Source organism: Kogia breviceps, chromosome 13 (assembly GCF_026419965.1).
Source record: "Kogia breviceps isolate mKogBre1 chromosome 13, mKogBre1 haplotype 1, whole genome shotgun sequence".
NCBI classification, from domain to species: Eukaryota; Metazoa; Chordata; class Mammalia; order Artiodactyla; family Physeteridae; genus Kogia; species Kogia breviceps.
Window position 1 is genome coordinate 30,085,492 of NC_081322.1, and position 23,683 is coordinate 30,109,174.

Sequence of the window (23,683 nt, forward strand, 5' to 3'; positions counted from 1 at the left end):
AGGATGTAGCTGTCTATTTCTCCGAGCAAGAATAGTGGAATCTAGAGGCATGGCAGAAGGAGATTTACAAGCAAGTAATGAGAACCAATTATGAGATTCTTGTTTCTCTAGGGGACACAGGTTCGAGCCCTGGTCTGGGAAGATCCCACATGCGGCGAAACAACCAAGCCCGTGGGCCACAACTACTGAGCCTGTGCTCTAGAGCCCACGAGCCACAACTACTGAGCCTGTGTGCCACAACTACTGAAGCCCACACGTCCACAGCCCATGCTCCACAACAAGAGAAGCCACCGCAATGAGAAGCCCTTGCACCACAGTGAAGAGTAGCCCCTGCTCGAGGCAACTAGAGAAAGCCCACGTGCAGCAATGAAGACCCAGCAAAAGATCAAATGGATGTGAAGTGGTGTATCAATGTGGGTTTGGTTTGCATTTCCTTAATGGCTAATCATGTTGAGCATCTTTTCATTTGTGTATCTTCTTTGGAGAAATGTCTATTCAAATGCTTTGCCCATTTTTAAAGTGGGCTATTTGTCTTTTTATTGTTGGGTTGTAAGTGTTCTCTATTTGTTCTGAATACTGAACCCTTAACAGATATATGATTTGCAGATATTTCCTCCATTTCATGGGTTGTCTGTTCTCTTTTTTGATGGCATCCTTTGAAGCACAAAAGTTTTAAGTTTTGATGAATTCCAGTTTATTTTTTCTTTTGTTGCTTGGGGATTTGGTGGCATATCTAAGAAGCCATTGCCTAATTCAGAGTCACAAAGATCCACTCCTATGTTTTCTTCTAAGACTTTTATAGTTTTAGTGTGTATATTTAGGTCTTTGATCCTTTTTTTTCCTTTGATCCATTTTGAGTTAATTTTTTTACACTGTGTGATACAGGGATCCAGCCTCTTTTGCACATGGATATCCAGTTGTCCCTACACCATTTGTTGAAAAGTCTATTCTTTCCCCCACTGAATTATCTTGGCACCCTTTTGGAAAACCAATTAACCATAAATGTCAGAGTTTATTTCTGGATTCTCAATTCTGTTTCATGGATCTATATGTCTAGCCTTATGCCAGTACCACACTGTTTTAATTACCATTGCTTTAGGATCAGTTTGTCAATTTCTGCCAAAAAAAAAAAAAAAAAAAAAAGCAGATGGGGTTTGGGGAATATTGTCATCTTAACAGTACTAAGTCTTCCAGTTCATGAGAACGGGATATCATTACATTTATTTAGTACTTTCTTTTAGGACTTTTAAAATTACTTTCAACAACATTTTATGATTTTTATTGTGCAAGTTTGTTTCTTCTATTAAATTTATTCCTAAGTATTTTACTCTTTTTGATGTTCTTGTAAATAGACTTGTTTTCTTAATTTTTTTTTTGAAAAACAGTTTTATTTTAAAAGATGCTGAGAGTTCAACCCAGATGAAAACTGCAAATAGGTGTATGGATTTGTTTTTTTAATTAAGTTTTGTTGGAGTGTGATTTGTTTGCAATGTTGTGTTAGTTTCTGCCGAACCGCAGGGTGAATCAGTTATACAAATACATATATCCTCTATTTTTTAGATTTCCTTTCCATTTAGGTCACCACAGAGCATTTAGTAGAGTTCCCTGTGTTATGCAGTAGGTTCTCATTAGTTATCTATTTTATATATAGTACTATATATATGTCAGTCCCAAACTCCCAATTCATCTCACCTCCCTTCCCCCCTTGGTATCCATACGTTTCTTTACAGCTGTGTCTCTGTTTCTGCTTTGCAAATAAGTTCATCTGTACCATTTTTCTAGATTCCACATACAAGCGATATTATGATATTTGTTTTAGGTGTATAGATTTAAATAAAAGATAGTGATTCCTTTTAAAAATAAATAAAGACACAAGAAAATATTATGTGAGCATGTTGAGTGAAGAAAATAAACTACAAAGCTGTATATAAAGCATGCTCTTGATATGTTTTTTCAAGTTCTTAAAAAGAATTGGAAGGAAACACATCAAGATATTAACAGATGTTTCTGACCAGTAGGATTATCATGACATGTTTTTTCTTACTTTTCAGTATTTTCCAAATCTTGTAAAATGAGTAGTTTTCTTTTATTTAAGAAAGACTTCTTCTTGAAGAATATTTTCATATATTATAAATATAAACATTAACATTTCTTTTTAATAAGACACATTCCTTAAAAAAAAAAAAAAAAAAACTCTACTCCTTAGGAGGAGACAGTAAGGAAGCAAAATAAGCATTCTCCTGCCTATCTCAACATGCCTATTGCCCACGGGTAGAACAGAAGACAGTGTTTAAAAATTTGGAAAATGGTGACAAGAAGAGTTACTTAAATGTCCCTTATCCTTTAGGAACCCTTCTACATGGTTCGTGGGAATGTAAATTGGTGCAGCCACTACAGAAAACAGTACGGAGGATTCTCAAAAAACTACAAATAGAGTTGCCATATGATCCAGCAATCCCACTCCTGGGCAAATATCCAGACAAAACTATAATTCAAAAAGATACATGCACCCCTATGTTGATAGCACTATTCACAGTAGTCAAGACACAGAAAACAACCTAAACGCTCATCAACAGATGAATGGATAAAGATGTAGTACATATACACAATGAAATACTACTCAGCCATTAAAAAGAATGAAATAATGCCATTTGCAGCAACATGGACCTAGAGATTATCATGCTGAGTGAAGTAAGTCAGAGAAAGACAAATACATATGATATCACTATACGTGGAATCTAAAATATGACTCAAATGAACTTATCTACAGAACAGAAACAGACACACAGACATAGAGAACAGACTTGTGGTTGCAAGGGGGAGCGAGGTGGGGGAGCGATGGATTGGGAGTTTGGGATTAGCAGATGCAAACTATTATATATAGGATGCATAAACAACAAGGTCCTACTGTATAGCACAGGAAATTATATTCAACATCCTGTGATAAACCATAACGGACAAGAATATGAAAAAGAATGTATATATGTGCATAGCTGAATCACTTTGCTATAAAGCAGAAATTAACACAACATTTTAAATCCACTATACTTCAATAAAATAAATGTTTAGAAATGTCTCTTATCCTTTAGGCAAGGCTTACTATTACTATGCAAGAAATGTACTCTCATCAGTAAAGGGCATAAGAAACTTACGAGTAGAATAGAATTTTTTTATCTCACAAAGCACAAAATTTATATATGGTAATTTATCTAGTCACTACTTGTAAATTACCCCATATTTCTTCCAATTATTTACCTACTAATTTAAAAAAACAGTACCTACCTTTCCACATTATTCTCTAGATCACCTTTCTGGTTTCCACAAACATCTCTTGGGAATTAATGCAATTTTAAAAAGAAAAAAAGTGCTAATTTTTGTTTGCTTTCATGCTATTCTGTAAAAGTTTTTTTTTTTTTTTTAATGCAGCTGAATTTCTGGGTACAGCTCGGCTTGCCATCCTACTTTTTAAAACTGTTTCCTTAAGCAACTCTGTAACCTATCTGACCCCATACACCTATCTGTGAAGACATTTAATTTTTCTTTAATAGTCACACAGCACAAAATGAAAGTTTCCAAGGCCTTAAGTTTATCTTATCACAACTAAATGTTTCCAGGACTTTGCTGGCAGTCCAGTGGTTAAGACTCCAAGCTTCCAGTGCAGGGGGTGTGGGTTCGACCCCTAGTTGGGGAACTAGGATTCCACATGCTGTGTGGCATGGCCAAAAAATTAAAAATAAAATAAATAAAAAATAAAAATAAATGTTTCCACCATCATACATATTTCTTCTAAAAATGCTGCTACTCTCTTCTCCACTGCTTTTTTTTTGTTTTGGGGGGTTTTTAAAAATTTATTTATTTTATTTTCAGCTGCATTAGGTCTTTGTTCCTGTGCACAGGCTTTCTCTAGTTGTGGTGAGAGGGGACTACCCTTCATTGTGTGCTCAGGCTTCTCACTATGGTGGTTTCTCTTGTTGTAGAGCACGGGCTCTAGGCGCGCAGGCTTCAGTAGTTGTAGCATGCGGGCTCAGTAGTTGCGGTTCGCGGGCTCTAGAGCACAGGCTCAGTAGTTGTGGCGCATGGGCTTAGTTGCTCCGCAGCATGTGGGATCTTCCTGGACCAGGGCTCAAACCCATGTCCCCTGCATGGGCAGGAGGATTCTTAACTACTGTGCCACCAGGGAAGCCCCTCCACTGCCTCTTAACAACAAACGATTTTGGCATATCCTTTGGAGGGAATCAAAACTCAATCAGGGTGAAAATAAGCTTTTTATTGAGCACTTCCATGCCCTTCCTCCAGATGCCCACTGTGTCCAACTCAGCAGGGATCAGAGTACCTGGTTATCATTTACTTACTAAGTGTCATTGGGCAGGCTACTTAATCTGTGTCCTCAGGTTCTTCCTCAGAAAAATGGAGATGATCACGGTGCACCTTGGTTCCTGAAGCTGAGGTGGGGCCGTGTTAAATGAGACAGCACATGTAAGGTACTGGCACACAGTCAGTGCCCAGTACTTATGAGCTAGCAGTTCTACTCAAAAAAGAAAACCAGCGCTCCACCTGTCACCCTTGGAAATGATTATTTTCCGCATCTCACCCAACTGCATTTAAACCTGTTTTTCACCTCAAGATTCTGCACTGTGATTTTGACATGATACCATTGTTTCTCTTCCTCTGACCTTCTCCACTCCAGCTTCCACCCCATTTATTTCAGAAAAGTGACCCTCAATAGTCTCTTTTCAGAACAAAAGAGATGCAGCTTCTTTTGTTGTATCATTGCTTCAAACCTGGTAGAAGTCTGTATATTCCTTCCTACACCTAGAAACAGTCCACTACAACCATGCCCAGTTTATTCCTCTACTTCCAGGTGCAAAACTGTAGTATAGCTTCCTTGTTTTTCAGAACAACACTTGTTGTTGCTGACTGTGACTGCCCCTGAGAGCTGCAACCAAGCCAATTAAACAAAAATGTTTAGGGCATCGACCATGTGCCAGGTAGTGTGCTAGTTGCTGGAGATTCAGGGGCATCCTATCTAAAACAAATGGGGGACATATATGCTACACCATGGTCTCCTCTCTCTTGCTACATATCTGGGCAATGATACTGTCTGAGACGATTCAAGCATCATCTCTTGGTATAAGACAGTGTATAGGTTCCCTACCCCTACCACCTACTCCCCCGCCCCACCCGCATCAACCAGACACATCTTCTCTGACGGTAGAATAGAAGTGTTACAGAATGTGGAATTGGAAGACCTTAATGACATCACCAGATATTTCAAATAACCTCTTGAGTGTATATTTGAATATACAATAGTCAAATATATATATGTATGTATATATATATGTATGTATATATATATATACCTTAATTTTATATATATCTTTAAAAAGATGCTAAAATCCTTAGTCCCTTGGCTCTGTAAATATAATTTATTACCATAGCAAATTCCAATAATCAACATAAGGGAAAATATGTAATTACTAAACATTTTCATAAGTGGGAAGCTAAAAAATAGTGCAAGAGAAACAGCCTAGAATGAAACATCATTCTGCTCTTGGTGTGCAATTTCATAACAGGATTACTGAAGAGCAGCATTGAATCATCTCAGAAATAATGGCAATTCTGTTTTGACCTTGATTCACTGCCATGATCAAAGTAATATGTTTAACTTGGGAAGATTCTGAAAAATCTAAAGGTCATACTTAAAATTCTTGGAGTTCAAAAATCTAAGAAGTAATACTTTAGTTTTAATATTCAAAGTGGCCACCAAATAAACACAAAGGAAATGTCAACAGATTCATCATATGCCAACTAAAATTACCTCACTTGCATATCTTGATATTCACCTGATACTCAGTCTTTCACCATGCTATTCATGTTCTAAATCTTTGATATATACTTTTCAACTTAACTTATACACTTATTTAAACTCATTCTCTTCCTTTAACAAATAGTTATTAAGCACCTGCTCTATGCCAGCTTCTGACTAAGCATGGCATACAATGAAAAAACAGGTATATCTCCTGATCTTACATAATTCTCAAGTCTAGTGGGGATACTCACTGTGATGATTAACTTTACATGTCAACTTCACTGGGACACAGGGTGCCTGGATTAAACATTATTTCTGGGTGTGTCTATGGTGTTGTTTCTGGATGAGATTAGCATTTGAATTAGTAGACTGAGGAAAGCAGACTGCCATCCCCAAAGTGAGTGGATATCACGCAATCCAATGAAAGCCTAGGTAAAATAAAATAAATAAATGAAGACTAAAGGCAGGAAGTTTTCACTGCAAGAATAAATAACAGTTTTACTAAATTCATGTGGTCCTAAAAGGGTCTTCTAAAACCAAACTGTTGACAAATTGGCCTCTCTCGTTGCGGAGCACAGGCTCCGGACGCACAGGCTCAGCGGCCATGGCTCACGGGTTTAGTTGCTCCACGGCATGTGGGATCTTCCCGGACCAGGGCACGAACCCGTGTCTCCTGCATCGGCAGGCGGATTCTCAACCACTGCGCCACCAGGGAAGCCCGACAAATATTTTTAAATTAAAAAAACTGTTTCGTGAAACCTCACTAGCTGAAGGACTCTCTGCTAAATTCTGCCATAAAACAAAGTTCCTGAATAAAAATAATTATTTCCTTTAATACAAACTTATTTCCATTTCTATTATTTCCAAATTTTAATATTCAATTTTTGCTGTGTAGCCAACAATGGGGAAGGATTGCTCTAAGTAAAAACGGTTACATAATTGTCATTCTAAATTCAAAGTACTGCTTATCACCTCCCAACACCTACCATGCTCCCTTCCCACCAAAAAATCATGGCTTAGCAAAGAAAATTTTTAAAGAAAATCTGGAATATTCATTTTGAACCTTTAGAAATGAAAAAAATAATAAAGTTGATAAAATGGCTGCATTCTGAACACCAAAGAACAATTCTTCATCATGCACCACAAGACCACAAAGGAGAAGGAATTTGGGGTGAGGCTGTGATGTTTGTTTGTTGCTGGGTTCCCCACTGGTAGTGCCCCAATGATGCTGCCATTCAGTAAGATGCCTCCTGCTAGTCTCTGGTCCTCTGCTCAAAAATCAAAGTGTCAGTAAAGCTTTGCAAGTTCACGAAGTGCTGATTCAACTGACAAATGGGTGGTAAGACCCAGGAACTACAGGGAATTCACTCACCCAATGTCAACTGTACACATAACAGTCGGAATTTCAATTCTTAGCTTTCCTCTTACACAAAAAAGGCGGAAAGAACACTATATACTGCTGTATACACATCACTGTTTATACTTATGTGGAGTTCTTCCAGTTTCGTTATACTTCATTCATGCTTGGTTCTCATTTGATTTCTCCTAGCAGATGCTGCCTATGAAAGTGGTACCAGAAAGAGGTGCATGAGTGTGCATACATGTGGGTGGACTCAATATAGATTCTATAATGGCAAGAACCATTACACTGGAATGGCCCAAATATAGAGTTTGTCTAATGGCTGATGAAACAAACGTGAAAATTCTTCTTATATGCAGAATATTTATTATGCTGGAATTGAACAGAATAAGCATTTAACGTAGATTCTGGGACGGACAGCATTCAGTGAAATGATCACTCCAAGTCTCAAGTTTATATCAGACAAATAGAAAACTCCCTTTCTACAAGGGCCGCAAACTAAATGGATGCTATGTTATGTAATAAGGCTTTTCACAGGAGTCTTCCCTGCCTATCCACTAAAAAAAAAAATTACCTGAAGCATCTTTTCCTGAAACTTTATTCCAATCTAGAATCTAGATATGAGCAAAGACCTTACCAGAATAAAATTCTATTATGTGAGCCTCGGAGATCATTTCTATTCTGGTGATTCCTTATGCAAGATGAGAAAAATTAGTAGGACAAAAAGATTTTAAAACTCAGAATGCAAAAGAAAAATTATTTCATAGAGCACAGAAAATATTAAAAGCTTAGCTTTATGACTTGATGAATGAAATAATTACCCAAAGGTAATCAACTTAATTACTTCAGTCTGTTTTTGTATTTGACTTCATTTTACCACTGTATCTAAGTTTTTATAGCTAATGCATAGTAACTGAGTACTAAGAAATATAAATGCTGAGGTTCTCAAACTCTTTGCATTTTAACTGACCATTACAACCAAGGCTGCATCCACATATCTATACTACATAGGATTAAAGGAAAAATATTGAGTATAACAAAGAGAAAAACTAAACATTTCTTAAATGTTTACCAAGATGTAACCATTTGAAATAAACATGGAATAATTACTCCTTTTCAAAAGTGAACTACCCAGAAGAATCCTGCAGTCTGCCATCTTTAATTTGCTTTGGAGATTATAAATAAGGGCAATGAAGACCAAAGGTGGCTTTTTAACTTTCCCTACTACCATTTAAAGGCAAAACCAAGAAATCTGAACCAATAGAAAAATAAATGTAACTGGCAGTATCTTTCAAGCTTGCAAATATAACCAGATGTAACCAAATAATTTAAAATAAGATGCCTACACTAACTTCCTAAAGAACAAAATATAAAATGAAATATTAAATGACTGTAAACAAGATGAAGTTTAGACCTTAGGAAAGTACTGATACCAATATACTATACAGAAATTCAAAATGTATCAGTAGAGGAAAATGATAAATTATAAAATTGGAGATAAAAGAAAAAAAGAAAAGTAAGCATTTTTCAATCTTAGCTTGACACATTACTGCCTGCTTTTTTAGAAGACCCTAACAGCAACCAGGACTTCAAAGGGCTAATTTGCTATGTGAAAAGTGAACAAGAAATAAACTCCTCCATGCCAAAAGAGACAGCAAAGAAAACTGCGAGTCTTGAATCTAGTGCTAGATAGATGAGGGAAAATAATCTCCCCAAGGAATTTGTATCCACAAACTAGTCCTGAGATTAAAAAACCCTCAAGCAGAAATCTCATTTAAATGTACCTGAGCCAATAGTGTCCAAGCTAGTAGTAGAATCAAAATATATTTCCCCTCCTGAGGAACTCACCTTCAACCTAGGCCTGAAAAAATTACCACCAATAAAGTTCCAGGGAAAGTGAGCAGCTCATAGTCAAAAATAACAAAACCTTAAAATGATAAAGGCAACATGAACAATCAAGAGCAGCCACCTTCTCACTGTGTCCTCACTTGGCCTTTCCTCTGTGCATAGGTAAAAGGAAGAAAGATACCTCTTCCTCTTCTTATATGGACACCTGTCCTATTAGATTAGGGTCTCACCCTTATGACCTCATTTAACCTTAATTACATCCTTATAAGCTTCATCTCCAAATACAATCACATTGAGGGGTAGGGCTTCAACATATTAATCTGGAGGAACACAATTCAGCCTATGGCAGAAGGCAAAGATACTGATTAAACTAGATTAAAGTGAGTATGCATAGTAAAACTGTCTGGGTATCCACTAAAAGAATAGATATGGAGCTTATAGCCAGTGCCCTAACCCTCAAAATAAAAAGAATAGTAAAAGGGGATGGGAGAGAATCAACCTATTCAAAACAAGGCAACAAAGGAGAGTAAAAAGAGATAAAGCAGAACAGAAAACACATCATAATGTGATAATAAACCCAAATGTATCAGTCTTCATTCTAAATATAAAAAGACTAAACTCTCCAGTTAAAAGCAGAGATCCAGCTATATGCTATTTACAAAAGACATATCTAAAAACATAAGAACAAAAAAAAAATAAAAATAAAAAAAATAAAAAATAAAAATAAAAACATAAGAACATAAATCCAACTTGAAAGTCAAAGAGTAGAGAAAGATATATCAAGCCAATCAAAATCTATAGGGAACCCTAAATTGTTTTATTAATATCAATGAAAAAATTAAGTCAAACAGCACGATTAGAGACTTAGAAGGTCATTACATATGAAAAAAGGTTTAATTTACCATAAGAATATTTAAAAATCTAATTGTAAAGGCACTTAATAACAAATCTCAAAATATTCAAAGCAGAAGGTGAATTATGGAGATGAAATTGATAAAGCCATTGTTACAATTTCTCAGTAACTGAATAATCAAGCAGACAAAATCATTAATAAGGAATAAGAAGATTTAAACAGCACAATTAAAATTTTCATCTTATGGATACACATTGAACACTGCACCCAGAAACTGTGGAGAATATACATGATTTTCAAGCTACACATGGGACATTTATTAAAAAGAGAACATTTGCCCTAACCCATGAAGGTAACCTCAAAGAGCATCAGAAGACTGGTATGATAGAGACCACATACTGTGACCATATTATAAGTAGGTTGGAAATCAGCAACAGCAACAACAAATTATGTTTAGCCATTAGAAAACAACATTCTCAAGATGGATCTTGGATCTATGAATCAAAGAAACCATAGCAAATATTTAGAACTGTATGATAACAAAAGCACTACATAAAAATTCTGATAAGCAGCTAATGTGATGATTCAAGGACAACTCTTTGTCCTCTGATGAGGCAAGTTCACAATTAATGAGCTAAGCACCCAACTTAAGAAATTAGAAGAATGGCAGAATAAACCTAAGCATGGGAGAAAGAAAATAAAAGAGCAATAAATGAAGGATTTAGGAAAAGAAAACATGTAATAGTGATGATCAGCAAAGGCAAAAGTTGGTTCTTTGAAAAAATATTTTCTTTGAAAAGATATATCTCAAGATTGAAGAAGGAGAGGCACTTCCCTAGTGGTCCAATGGTTAAGACTCCACGCTTCCACTTCAGGGGGCAAGGGTTTGATCCCTGGTCGGGGAACTAAGATTCCCACATGCCCGGTGGCATGGCCAAAAAATAAAAAAAAATTTAAAAAAGATTGAAGGAGAGACAGAGAGTGAAAGAGCAACAGACAGAGACAGACAGACAGAAATCAGCAGCACCAGGAGTAAAAAAGAAATGGGACATATCACAGATGTGGCAGTGATTAAACAGATAAAAGGATATCACGGAAAACTTTATGCTTATATTTATGCTTTTGAAAACCTAGTTACAATGACAAATTCCCCTTAAGAGTGAAATGCATAAGTTATAGAATTCATACAGTAAAACACTAAACAGGAACAAAAACAAATTACCGCTATGAAATTGATGAATTTCAAAAACATAACAGTGAACAAATGAAGCAAACATAAAAGTATATAATACATATATCATAATTCCCTTTATGTAAAGTCCAAAAATAACCAAAACTAAAGAATATGTTGCTTTAGAGATAAAGCAAGGGTTGCCTTTAGGTGGGGAATGGGTAAACTGAGGGATTCTAGGTATATCATAATTTTTAACCTTGGTAGTAGGTGCAAAGGTATTCTATCTTTTTAACTTACAAATGTTTTATGCACCGTTATATGTACAAGGTACTTCACAACAAATATTGTTTTAGAAATATGTAGTAAAATCAGTTTCAAAAGCATTTTCTAGGGCTTCCCTGGTGGCGCAGTGATTGAGAGTCCGCCTGCCGATGCAGGGGATACAGGTTCGTGGCCCGGTCCGGGAAGATCCCACATGCCGCGGAGCGGCTGGGCCAGTAAGCCGTGGCCGCTGAGCCTGCGCGTCCGGAGCCTGTGCTCCGCAACTGGAGAGGCCACAACAGTGAGAGGCCCGCGTACCACAAAAAAAAAAAAAAAAAAAAAAAAAAAAGCGCATTTTCTAAACCTCTCCATGTAAACAATGAACATCCACACAATCTCATGAAAAAATGTACCTGTTCAATCTTTACATGCCTGTTAAATTCCATGCCAAAATACAAAGATATGATTCCTGTTGTTTGAGATATTAAAGAGGGCCATTATACTCATCTAAACAAAAAATTCATTCTGAAGTGCTAGAACAGGAAAACACCAGGTACAAAGGGAACAGAGAAGCTCAGCCTGACTTAGAGAAAGGAGGAAAGGACATGATCTCCACACAGTGGAGAAGACACTGTCTGAAAAAAGAATAGCTGGTCCAGAAAATATATGTATGTGTGTGTGTGTGTGTGTGTGTGCGCCCTTACTTTCTGTTTCCATTTTACAGCCAGCACCAAATTCTAAAAATGAAAAATGTACACAAAAATATAAATGCCATTCTGCAGTCATTAGGGTCATGTCTGACAGCTAAAGACAACGTCAGTCATAAAAATGAAGGAGAAAATTTCTCTCTACATTAAACTATCAATCCATAAGTTTTCACACATGTCCTCTTCCTGGTGTTTGCCCATTTTATACCCCTAGATTTGTTCCTGGGAGTGACTATGTTTATGTGGTAGCCAGAGGGATACTTGTCTGATTTTAAAACGTAATTTCTGGCTATGATGAAGTTTTGTATTATCAACAGAGAGTGAGAAAAGATAGAGACAAATATATAAAATATAGATATAGAGATACAGAGATAAACACACAGAGGATATTAAGAGTCCAGGTGTTGGCAGCAAATGGCAGAAAATAGAATCTTTAAATCTTAGAGATGACTATACATAATGAAACAGTATTTATTTACTCTACCATACAGCAATTATGTATGTATCAGTAAATGTGGCCAGGAGGTCAGATGGTAATATAGTAAGGAGACCAAAAGTGAAAAAGGGAGAACTCTCAGAGCACACTATCAACTGCTATTCCTGTTTAGGTGGTAACAGCGTTTACAGCTATAACTGGGCACTAATGGATGTTCTGGGGTTGAGGCTGGACCTTATAGATATGTCTTTGTAAATGTCTAGGGTTATTTCATTTGGATAAAGCCTTAGTCACTCAGGTCAGGCTTCAAATGCTATCTGACTTGAGTCTTTCATATTACACTGACCAAAAAAAACTGCAGAAGGTAACCAAGGAAAGCTATGATTAAATCTACAGATTTATACTGGGACTAATAAAATGACTTGAGGTCAATAAAAAACATCATTGCCTTTTATCCCTACCCCCAAATTCTACATCCAGGGTTTTACTCAAAGGAAATAACCACAGATATGTACAAAAGCTGAGCTTTAAGATATTTACTGCTATATAGTAGCAATTTAAAAAAAAGAAAACCTGTCTGATATTATGGCATCTCCCCAATGAAATATGATACATCCACGGAACAAAATACTATTTAGTATTCAAAATATGTTACAGAAGATCACTCTATGATATGGAATGTGATTCATCTTTGTATGAAAATTTAAAAGAAAAACATATAGTAAGTAAAGTATCATTTTTAGAAAATGAAATATTATAGTATCTTTCTATATGTATATAAAATACATATCAAAATGTTAATAGGCATAACTCTCTTTTCCTTTTGTTTTGTTTTTTGGTTTTTTAGCTTGTCTGGATTTTTTAAATTTTCCATGCGTATGAATAGAGAATAAAGATTTGAAACCTCACAATAGCAACTGTATATGAAATATAGGCACAAAAATGAGAAGTGACCAACATCACTGCACCTTTAAGTAGGAGCAAATTCAACCAAGGCCTATTAAGGAAGATGGAGGAATCTTAAATTCAAAACTCATAATGTATCATTAAAGAACTCAATAATTCAAAATAAGGGGAACACATTTGAAAAGTACTGCTGGGAACAAGCTCAAAGGCTTAAAGAACAGACTTTCTGCTAGTATTGAACAGTGTGAAACTTTAGAAGTGCAAGGTTAATCAAAAATGGAGCAGGAGGGCTTCTCTGGTGGCGCAGTGGTTGAGAGTCCACCTGCCGATGCAGGGGACACGGGTTCGTGCCCCGTTCCGGGAAGATCCCACATGCGGCGGAGCGGCTGGGCCCGTGAGCCATGGCCGCTGAGCCTGCGCGTATGCTCCGCAACAGGAGAGGCCACAACAGTGAGAAGCCCTAGTACCAAAAAAAAAAAAAAAAAAAAAAAAAAAAATGGAGCAGGAAGACACTCTACACTTCATATATAGCATGGAGGAAATGGAAAAAATAAGCTACAATGATGAAAAGTGGATTTTATAGAAGTACACACTTAGGCAAACATTTTTCCCTCTGGAAGGCAATAGATGCTATGCCTGGAATTCCAACTCCCTTTGAATCTGTATCTTCCCAGGACCAACTTGGATCAGCAGCAAACACCCTCAGCCAGAAACTGTAACCAACACCTGGCACAAACGTTCACTCTTTTTGGTTGAAACTTCAAGTATCTTTAAATGCCTGCAAATGTTCTTTCTCTAAAATTACCTATGCATTTGTTTTTGTTTAAAAAAAGACAAGAGATGAAGGCATCTTCCTTTGGAAGGTAAGAGCTACAATAAAGAATCATGTCAGGGGTTCCCGGGGTTCCCTGGTGGCGCAGTGGTTGAGAGTCCGCCTGCCGATGTAGGGGACACGGGTTCGTGCCCCGGTCTGGGAAGATCCCACGTGCCGCGAAGCGGCTGGGCCTGTGAGCCGTGGCTGCTGAGCCTGCGCGTCTGAAGCCTGTGCCCCACAGTGGGAAAGGCCACAACAGTGAGAGGCCCGTGTACCACCAAAAAAAAAAAAAAAATCATGTCCCTTCTGCACTCCCTTCCCAAGGCAAATCCTTAGAAGTTTTCATATAAAAAGTACCTAAAATATTTTTAAATTTTTTAATGATATAGATGGGGCTTCATCAATTGATAGAAAAGAAGTTAACCAAGAAACTTTGGTCAAAAACCCCAAAGGGGGCTTCCCTGGTGGCGCCGTGGTTGAGAGTCCGCCTGCCGATGCAGGGGACACGGGTTCGTGCCCCGGTCTGGAAAGATCCCACATGCCGCGGAGCGGCTGGGCCCGTGAGCCATGGCCGCTGGGCCTGCGCGTCCGGAGCCTGTGCTCCGCAACGGGAGAGGCCACGACAGTGAGAGGCCCGCGTACAGGAAAAAAAAAAAAAAAACCCCAAAGCAACATAAAGTTTATGACTACAATGACTGACTCATAAGGGTTTCAACTTAAAATTATTTAAGAATCAATTAACATATTTGCTAGGTACTTGGTACAGTGTCTGGCTGGGGATATTTTTTAATCAAAGTTGGGCCTGGGAGGATTATCACTCAAAGGAAATACTATTAATAATAGTGTTATTATTAATTTCAAGAGATGACCACTAGATTACCCTACTACCTGCAAATATACACTCCTTTGCCCATGACCTGAAACCTGTGTTAAAATCCAACATTCTCAACTATTCATTACATTTTTAATGAATATGAATGAACTTTCCAGTATATTAAACTAGTTTCATGCTTCAGTTTTCTGAATCTTCTGACATACAGAAATGTGAACAAATTACTTTTTCCAATCCTGTCCATATTTACTGGCACAGAGGCTAAAAGGCATTTCATCCTATTTATCAAACTCAAAGAGTGAAACAGCTTGCTGTCAGCTTCAAAAACCATTTTTTACAAGCATGGCGCACTGCCTCAAGCCAACTAAACACTAAAGCATGCCCACACTGCAAATTATTTGGAATGTTCTCCATGTTTTGTGGTTGCAAAGGTACCTATTTGTGGATCATCCAGTTCAAATCAGGGCCACATCTGAACTTAAACAGAAAATTCCCAGGAAACTGAAACTATAATTGACCAAGATCCCATCAGTTCTGACAGTCTGTGATCTCCTGTTCATAGTCAAACATTTCAAATGTTATTTTTTTTAAGCTGAAGAGACACAACATAAACTCTGTGAAACATGGTACTGTCTATTTCAAGTAAACACTAAGAACTCACCCTAAATATACACATCACAGTAGCAAAAAAAAAAAAAAAGGAAAGGGAAAAAATTGCCATATGCAATAAAGTAAAGGGCATTTGTAGCAAATATAAACACATTTCTGGTAAATGTCTAGCAAATGAAAAAAAGTCTAAAAAATCATTTCATTTCTTTCATACATATGCTAAAATGCAGCAGCTTCAGCTGTGGAACATGATAAGAAATATTCCAAAGCTTTGCCTATAGTGATTGGAGCACTGTATCATAGGTATTATTTTTCCAAGTATAAATGAGTATCTCTCTCAAATCAAATACTCAAGACATCATTTCACAAACTGGAGTACCAAAACTTACCCAAGGTTTGCCTCCCATGCCTTGCCTCCCATGTCTACTTAAGACCCAGACTTATGGGGAATGCCCTGAAGATAATTATTCAAGTGTTAAAAGAAGAAAACACTATATTAACAAGCTAAATTTTACCAGGGATTCTTCTACTGGAGATAAATTACTGAAGCTTAAGAAATGCTTGATTCAATCATCCATTGGTGTGATAATTCAGTCCAATTTAAAAATATGCGGTTAGAATCATTGGCATATGGCTCCCTGGTCCAAGCCTTGTGTGAGAACAAGAACATGCTGGAAAACACAGTATTTTTTTAACTTAACTGATAGTGATGAAATTGCTGAAGAAATGACAAGCCGTAGCAAGAAATGTTTTTAGCTTTTGATCTTTCAGACATGCTCTTCTTAGTGCAGGAGTATTATTGAGTCCCTGAACAGTTTTCCCTTTTATAGATATACAAAGATACATAAATATATGTATACCCTTATCTATAAATAGATATGGATTTTGTGATATATATATTTGTGATATGTATATGTGATATACATATGAATATATATCTTTAGTTTCAAAAAGGATTATTCACAAAACAATCATATCAATCAAATAAGTCACATACCAAATCTCAAGGTACTCATATTAACCCACACAGTTCTAGGAAATTAGTCACATCCACCTTAGAACCCCAAATTCTTACTGAATGCGGAACTTTCTGGCCTAGAGTCCAGCAAACTTAAGATAAAATAGTAACTGCAGTTAGGGTTTTAAGTATGCAACTTTTTCTAAGCAAATTTTTTCTCCAAAAATGCTCAGTTTGCTACAAATTTTCAGAAAATGCTTGAGTTGGAGAGTTCTTTTTTAAAAGTTTCAGTTCTGGTATATTTGACAACAGAGTGACAAAACCATGCTCAGAGATGAAAACCTATATCCCAAACAAGACATTATCATATTAATATTTATTCTGGAATGATTTTCTTTCAAAACTTCCCCACTGCACATGAGTTGTCTCCTACAGTATTCCCCGTCTATTTTGGTAATATATCTTTCCACACACAAATTATATGTAAAGCATATACTTGAGAATTTAAATACTTCATGACACTCTTTTCTTTAAACAAGCTCCCACATTCTATTTTTATTTTTCAAAATAATCTGGACGATATAATCAATTACATCACTACAATTCTGGCTACGCAACATTTCACAAAATGTAGGGATTTGCCATCAGCACCTCTGATTTGACCGACATCAGATGTATACGACGTTAGTGAAGAAGACAGAAACAAGAACAGACATTTGTGGTAGAGACCTGAGGGCGTGAGAAAATGGGCTTCCTTCACCCACAGGATACATGAAAAAAGAAAACTTAGCCACTTGGGCAATAAATGTACTTATATATTAGGCCTCATCAAAAAATTACACCTACTACATACCTCATCTAAGAGTAAAACTGAAGCAATGTCGGATTATGCAAGAAACATCAGGTTTTATTTATGATTCTTAGAAATACTACTCCTAAAATTAATGGGAGCCTTCTTAATCTAAGCTATAATGAAAACCAATAAACAAAGGGAAAATCTTTAAAAAACATGATTGAAATTTTTAAAAAACATGACTGAAACCTCATCTTACCTCATTGAAAAAAAAAAAACCAAACCCTGCATCCTACTACAGGATCTCTGCCTTTCATAAGTGTTAAGACCAAGACTAAATATTTCATGGGAACTAAACGATCACTTGGAATACTTAGGTCAGCCCCGGGGGGTAAATTTCACAAAAATGTATTGTTGGGTTTTGTTGTACTTGTGGGTGGCTGGTTTGTTTTAGCACCCGAATCCTCCAAGATATTTTTTTCTTTTGAAAAAAAAATGTTTCCCAAAAGGGGAGGAGGAGGGCGGACGAAAATCAGTGCAACGCTGAAAACCAACCAAGGCTGAAAGAGCCACAGCGCGGAAAGCTCACCCACAAGTAAAAGGCAACCTCTCAGAACTGGTGGAGCTCGAAGGAGCCCTCGGACTTGGGCAAACGAGGTGAATTTCACCTGTGAAGAGTGAGGAGCCCACAGTGTAAAAGTTCAGGAGGATTCCATCCCCTGCCTCTCACTCCCAGCGCTTAGCATCTCGAGGGGAGAGCCCGGCAGAGAGAAACCCGGCACCGGGGGCCGGCCAGCAGCGGAGCGGTTTCCTCGAAGGCCTCACCGCTCGGGCGGGCAGGGGACGGGGCAAGGGGCGTCGGGAGGCGAGGCGAGGCGGGACCCGGGGACACCGAGTCCCGGCCGGGCCCCACCGTGTGGCGCTGGCTGCCGAAATCCCTCTAGTCCAGCTGCAAAAACCTTCCCGAAAACCCCGAGCTTCTCCGGCACAACTTCGGTCTCACCAGCCTCGTCCCCCGCCACACACTCCGCCCAACCGCACACCCTTCCCACCGCGACAAATCAAAGCGCTCCCCGCGGGCTGCTACCTGTCCCTGGGGCCGGGGACCCCAAGTCTCACCTCATACAAAGGGTTGCGCGCGGGCGCCTGCGGGAGAGCCCAGGGAGCATGGCCCCAGCCAGTCCCTCCGGGAACTTTCCTGACATAGCACTTCTCTCCTCTGCTGCAGAAAACGACGCTTCGAGGCAGAGGAGGAGGAGGAGGAGGAAGAGGAGGCGGAGATGGCGGTGGCTATCCAGGCGGCGGCGGCGGCGGCAGCGGCGGCGACGGGAGCTGGAGCAGAAAGTGAGGAGCATCGCGGCCGAGCGCCGCCGCCTCGCGATCTGCCGAGGGGTTCCCGCCCCCAGGGTAACCGAGCTCCCTCTTAAAGGCGCCGCGTTTTAGGACGGGCGGCGAGGCGGAGGAAGAAGCAAGAAAATACGGAGGGGGCCTGCAGACACGGAGAGATTCCAGGGGCCAGAACCCGGGCAGCCCCAGCTCTCCACCGGGTCAGGTCGCCCCTCCGCCTGGGCCAAAACAGGGCAAGTGCTGGGACCCGGCACCGGCGGGCCGCCCTCGCCGTTGGCTTGAGCCCACGACGGTGTTGGAACTTAGCCTCTTCTCCTAACCGCCCCATCCCCCTTAGGGGGCTTGTCTTCCCGCCTCCACAGAGGCACCGCCCACACCTACGCCCCCTAAGCCCGTGCGCGCCGCTGCAGACTGCCCAGTGGAATTGCGTTTCCTCCCATGTTTCCTGCGTTTTCTTCCTTTCTCCAACACAGTGATGAGAGTCCCCCCACCCCCAGGAGTGCAGGAGACCGAAAAAACTAAAGACCAGCTGGGGCCCCTAGACTGACCCCTGAAGGTGTCACTGGTGTGTCAGGGGTGACCTGCCAAATGCCCTGTTTTACCGTGTGCTCTGTTCTCTTCCAATGGCCAATGGCTAGGTGGCCTCCAACTGGACCTCTTGAACTATTGACTTTCATCAGCAAAGACTGGCTGTAAAGATCACCAAACTGAATTCAGGAAGGCCCTTGAGAAAAGATATCAACCTTAAGATCGAAATGATACTGGGAAATACTGCTTTCAAGTGACAAGTGATACTGTTTTTCCAGCTATCATCAACATTTGTGATCACTGCACAGCGGGATATGCCCAGTGTGGCGATGCCCAGAGACACAGCATCAGCAGCTATCAACACCCTAGAAAGAGACCACAGTAATAGTGGGTGTGGGTGTGGGCTTGTTTTTCTACCTCTTGACTCCAGCTCTTGCTTCTTCTTAGTACTGTGGGACCTCAGCACAGTCTTTGTGTCATTTGTACCCTGCCCAGTGTCCTCTGGCTGAGGTGGAGGTGGACAGGCAATTGAAGATTAAAATCCAGCCTGGGCTCCAAAGAATGGGGGTGCTGGGCGGGTGGGGACTCTGAGGGAGAGGTATTTTGTAATACACACAAAGGCAGTCGCATCACTTGCCTAAGACTGGACCTCATTTGTTTCCTCTCCCGCCGCTTGCTGTTGTGAAACAAGCACATGTTAACTTGTGGAGGAAGACACCTGGAAGACCATGCACAGAAGGTTGGGGAAACCTTTCTTACCAGATGGAGAGGAAACGAATGTTGGGATCTATAAAAGCAGGAGACTTGGCCCTGTTTAACCAAAGGATAAGATGAGAGAGGAGGTTAGCAGTGAGCAAGAGTGAAGCTATACTGGTTTTATGATAAACTCCTGTATAGTCAGGATAGTTGGATGTGATAGGTACCCTACTCAAACTTACTTTTGAAAACCTACAGCGAAGGAGGTTGAAATGTATTGGATCATATGCTTATAAATCCCAAGAGTAGAACTGGTAGAAAAAAAAATGCTTTTTAAAATCCTTGATTTTCTAGAGGGGTGGGATAGGGAGGATGGGAGGCTCAAGAGGGAGGGGACATAGGGATATATGTATACTTAGAGCTGATTCACTTTGTTGTACAACAGAAACTAATACAACATTGTAAAACAATTATATTCCAATAAAGATATTAAAGTAAGTAAATTAATAAAATGTTGCTTTTAAAAAAAAAAGGTAAAAAAATAAATCCTTGCTTTTCTCCAGGTGCTCAAAGAATGTTAGGACTCTATTTCTCTTCATATCGTGGTTGTGCTTTCATTTCACTGGCTTTATTTTCTCTAATCAGGGCCTAGACCTACAGCCCCAGGTTTTCTCCCTCCTCCCACCTCCTTAGCAATCGGTCCCATTAACAAGAAAGCAGGCCAAGGAATGAGTCTCATTGGACTTGCGTAGATCCTATGCCCATCTCTGAACCAACCATTATAACCATGGATTGGTATAATTGGTATAATAATAAGCAGGTAAAGTCCATAGATGGCCTATTCCCCACACCTCCCATTCCCTAACACGCACACATACACGCAGCACCTACCTCTCTGGCTACTCTGCCTATAGCTCTGGTTCAGAAGAATGCAAGTAACTGACCCAGCCAGCCACATCCTTTCACCTCAGAAGCCACTCGGAAGGGCCTCAGTGATGTTAACAAACCACTTGCAAACAAACAATACCTGAACTGTAATTGTATTCAATAATTTTTTCCCTAAATCATGCTACCTCTGCCTCCACACGCCCCCCCCACCCCCACATTCATTGTTAAGCCTTGTGTTATTATGTGATCAATTCATACAAATGTAAAGAGTCCATGGATATTTCTTGCTACCCATATATTCATTCAACTTGAAAAAGAAATGCGGCCTATGAATAATCACATATCAGAATCCAAATGACCCAGGGCCCAGTTCCATTTCCAAACTCCAGTAAGTTCTTCTTCATCTTCAGAGATAGCACAGAGGAGTTTATATTTTGCCTACCAAAACTGCCGAATAATTTCAGCCTTTTTTCTTCCCACACGAGAACTTTCCTTTGGTTGCTCATAAAAATGTTTAATGTATTCTTCACTTCTGTATTTATAGAAGAAGTTCATAGATATTATACACAAAAAGACTTAAAAACCTGGAGGAAACTTTAGGATTAACCTAAAACAGCCCCCTTCGTTTTAAGGAGGAGGAAATAAAACGTAAGAGATTGACTTGCCTAGGGTCACAGGACAGCTTTTAGCTTTTGTGATCTGCCCTGCTCTGTGCTAGGCATCTTGAAAAGTATAGAAGCAAAAGCATGCAACAGTATCACTGCCCTCAGAGCGGTTAAATTTAGTCAAGGAGACATAACCATCTAAGATATAGGACAATTCAGAGCATCACAGTATATCACACGATTTAGTGTAAAAAAAAAAAAACAGTGTGATGAGCTCTGTGTGTTAGCTATAGGCACTGAAATAAGACACATAATGAGCTAAAGTAGTCTGGGAAATGCTTTTCAGCCAGGAACCAACCTGATGGCCTTTTAAAAATGCAGAGAAAAAAATAATGGTTTTCCAGGTAAGAAGAGAAAATATGAGCAGGATTGAGGGGAAAAAGATCTTGCCATGTGTTTGGAACTGAAAGGAAATCTGCACTGTCATGGTTTATAAGAGTGTTTCAAACTGCAGGTCATGAAATCATTTTAGTAGGTTTTGACTAGTATTCTTTTAATTAAAATAAAAAATTTTAAAGTGCATCACACTTAATAAGATTATTTGTTGAACTTGTGTTTCATTATCTTCTGTGTTCTAAGGTATGATGTAAATTTCATACTTCTGGTCACTTTCAAAAATATTTCAAAACACATAGTTCTGAATCCAGATAGAATGAGTGTGAAACTCTTTGTAGCAAAACAGTGAGTGAATAACATCTCTCCAAGTGTCATTTTCCTTATGTGCAAGAGATTTCCAGCTCAGTCTTTTGCACAGAGTAAGACCTATAAATGGTACCTCTTATTTGCTAGCTAGATTGAAGATTTTCAGCCCTGGCTGCATATTAGAATCACCTAAAGAGATTTTTCAAAATATCAATGCCTGGAACCCACCCTGAGACCCAGACTCAGTTCTGGGGTAGAGTCCAGGCATCAGTAAATTTAAAAGCTGCCCAGGTACAGTCATAGCTGCAAACCCATGGGCTGGACCCGTAACTGAACACGTCTAGCACCTGAGAAGCATGGTGATACGCTGTCTCTCTTCAAGGGGCATATTCACCTTCTTGATTTATGTTTCTAATTCTTTACCAAGCAATAGATAGCATACTACTTAGCCAGAAGAATTCAAACTTTCTGCTCTGAAAGTCCTCAACTGTGGTGCAATCCACTCATAGTTTATCTCAGTCAATAACACAGCATGGATCCTGAGTCATAATCTCTTATGTGTCTCTCCACATGTACAATTTATCAGCATACAATAGTTTCTGGAGGTGTTAAAAAGCAGTGCCACTAAAAATTCCCTAAGGTAGAAGAAAAGGGCTAGAAGCAAATGGCAATGGAAATCCATAAGCTAAATAATTAGCAAATCACTCATTACATTTCAGCTATTTTCAACCTGCTTTTTAATAGTTTAGCTTCTAAATATAGTAATTAGTGATGTGCTTCTTGTCATTTTACATTCAGTAATCCCTAAGTGTTCATATCTCATACATTTTCCCTTGTACAGTCAATTCCTTTGTGTATGAAGCAGGAGAAGCTTTCTTCAAATACAGATTGTCCAAGAGATTCAGAACCACTGGTATTCTGCCTAGTCATTTTGTCTATGTAGATTTTGACTTTTTTTTCTGCTTGGACAAAGGAAATAAATGTAGCATAATTTTGAACCTTGCCAATGAGAGAGAGCAACTAAGTAAGAAAGAAAAAGAAGAAAACTAAACCCCCAAATCCAACACCCAGACATAATGTGTGTCATGATGACAAAATCAGTACCCAGAACCACTACAAGGTCTTCTTGCCTGAATCTAATCAAGCCTCTAGGCCTAATAAGAAATAGAAGGGACAAAGGATCAAGTTTAAAAACCACCTCAAGGAAGCAATCAGTCAACTCCAGAATGTTGAACAGTCAATAAGAAAAATGACCTTGCTCCTCTATCAAATCAACCACATGGAAAAGCAGGGGACCAATTATAAAAGAGTGAAAGAGATTTAAGAATCATAATCATGAAATGCAATGTGTGGACTTTGTGTTCTCTTTTGACCAAAGCACCTATGAAAAGAACCCTTGGGACAGTCAGGAAAATCAGATTATAGACTAAGTCCAGTATTAGGTACTATAAATGAATTATTCTTAATATCGTTAGATGTGATAATGGCATAACAATTATGTGTAAAACAGAAATGTCGTCAGAGGTACATACTGAAGAATTTTGTAATTCTGCAAAA

The 23,683-nt window shown here is 38.9% G+C and overlaps 1 protein-coding gene across 2 annotated transcripts in view; it reads right to left on the reverse strand.

Annotated features, from left to right (window-relative positions):
- The window catches only part of GPR63 (G protein-coupled receptor 63), a 275,965-nt gene extending 255,722 nt beyond the window's left edge, over positions 1 to 20,243 (reverse strand). Inside the window, exon 1 of one of the 2 annotated variants that reach the window (XR_010836237.1) lies at positions 18,480 to 20,243. The gene's annotated coding sequence lies outside the window, so the exon portion shown is untranslated. The remainder of the gene's footprint in view (positions 1 to 18,479) is intronic. The other variant, XM_059083001.2, reaches the window with a different exon arrangement.
- Between the last annotated feature and the right edge of the window lie 3,440 nt (positions 20,244 to 23,683).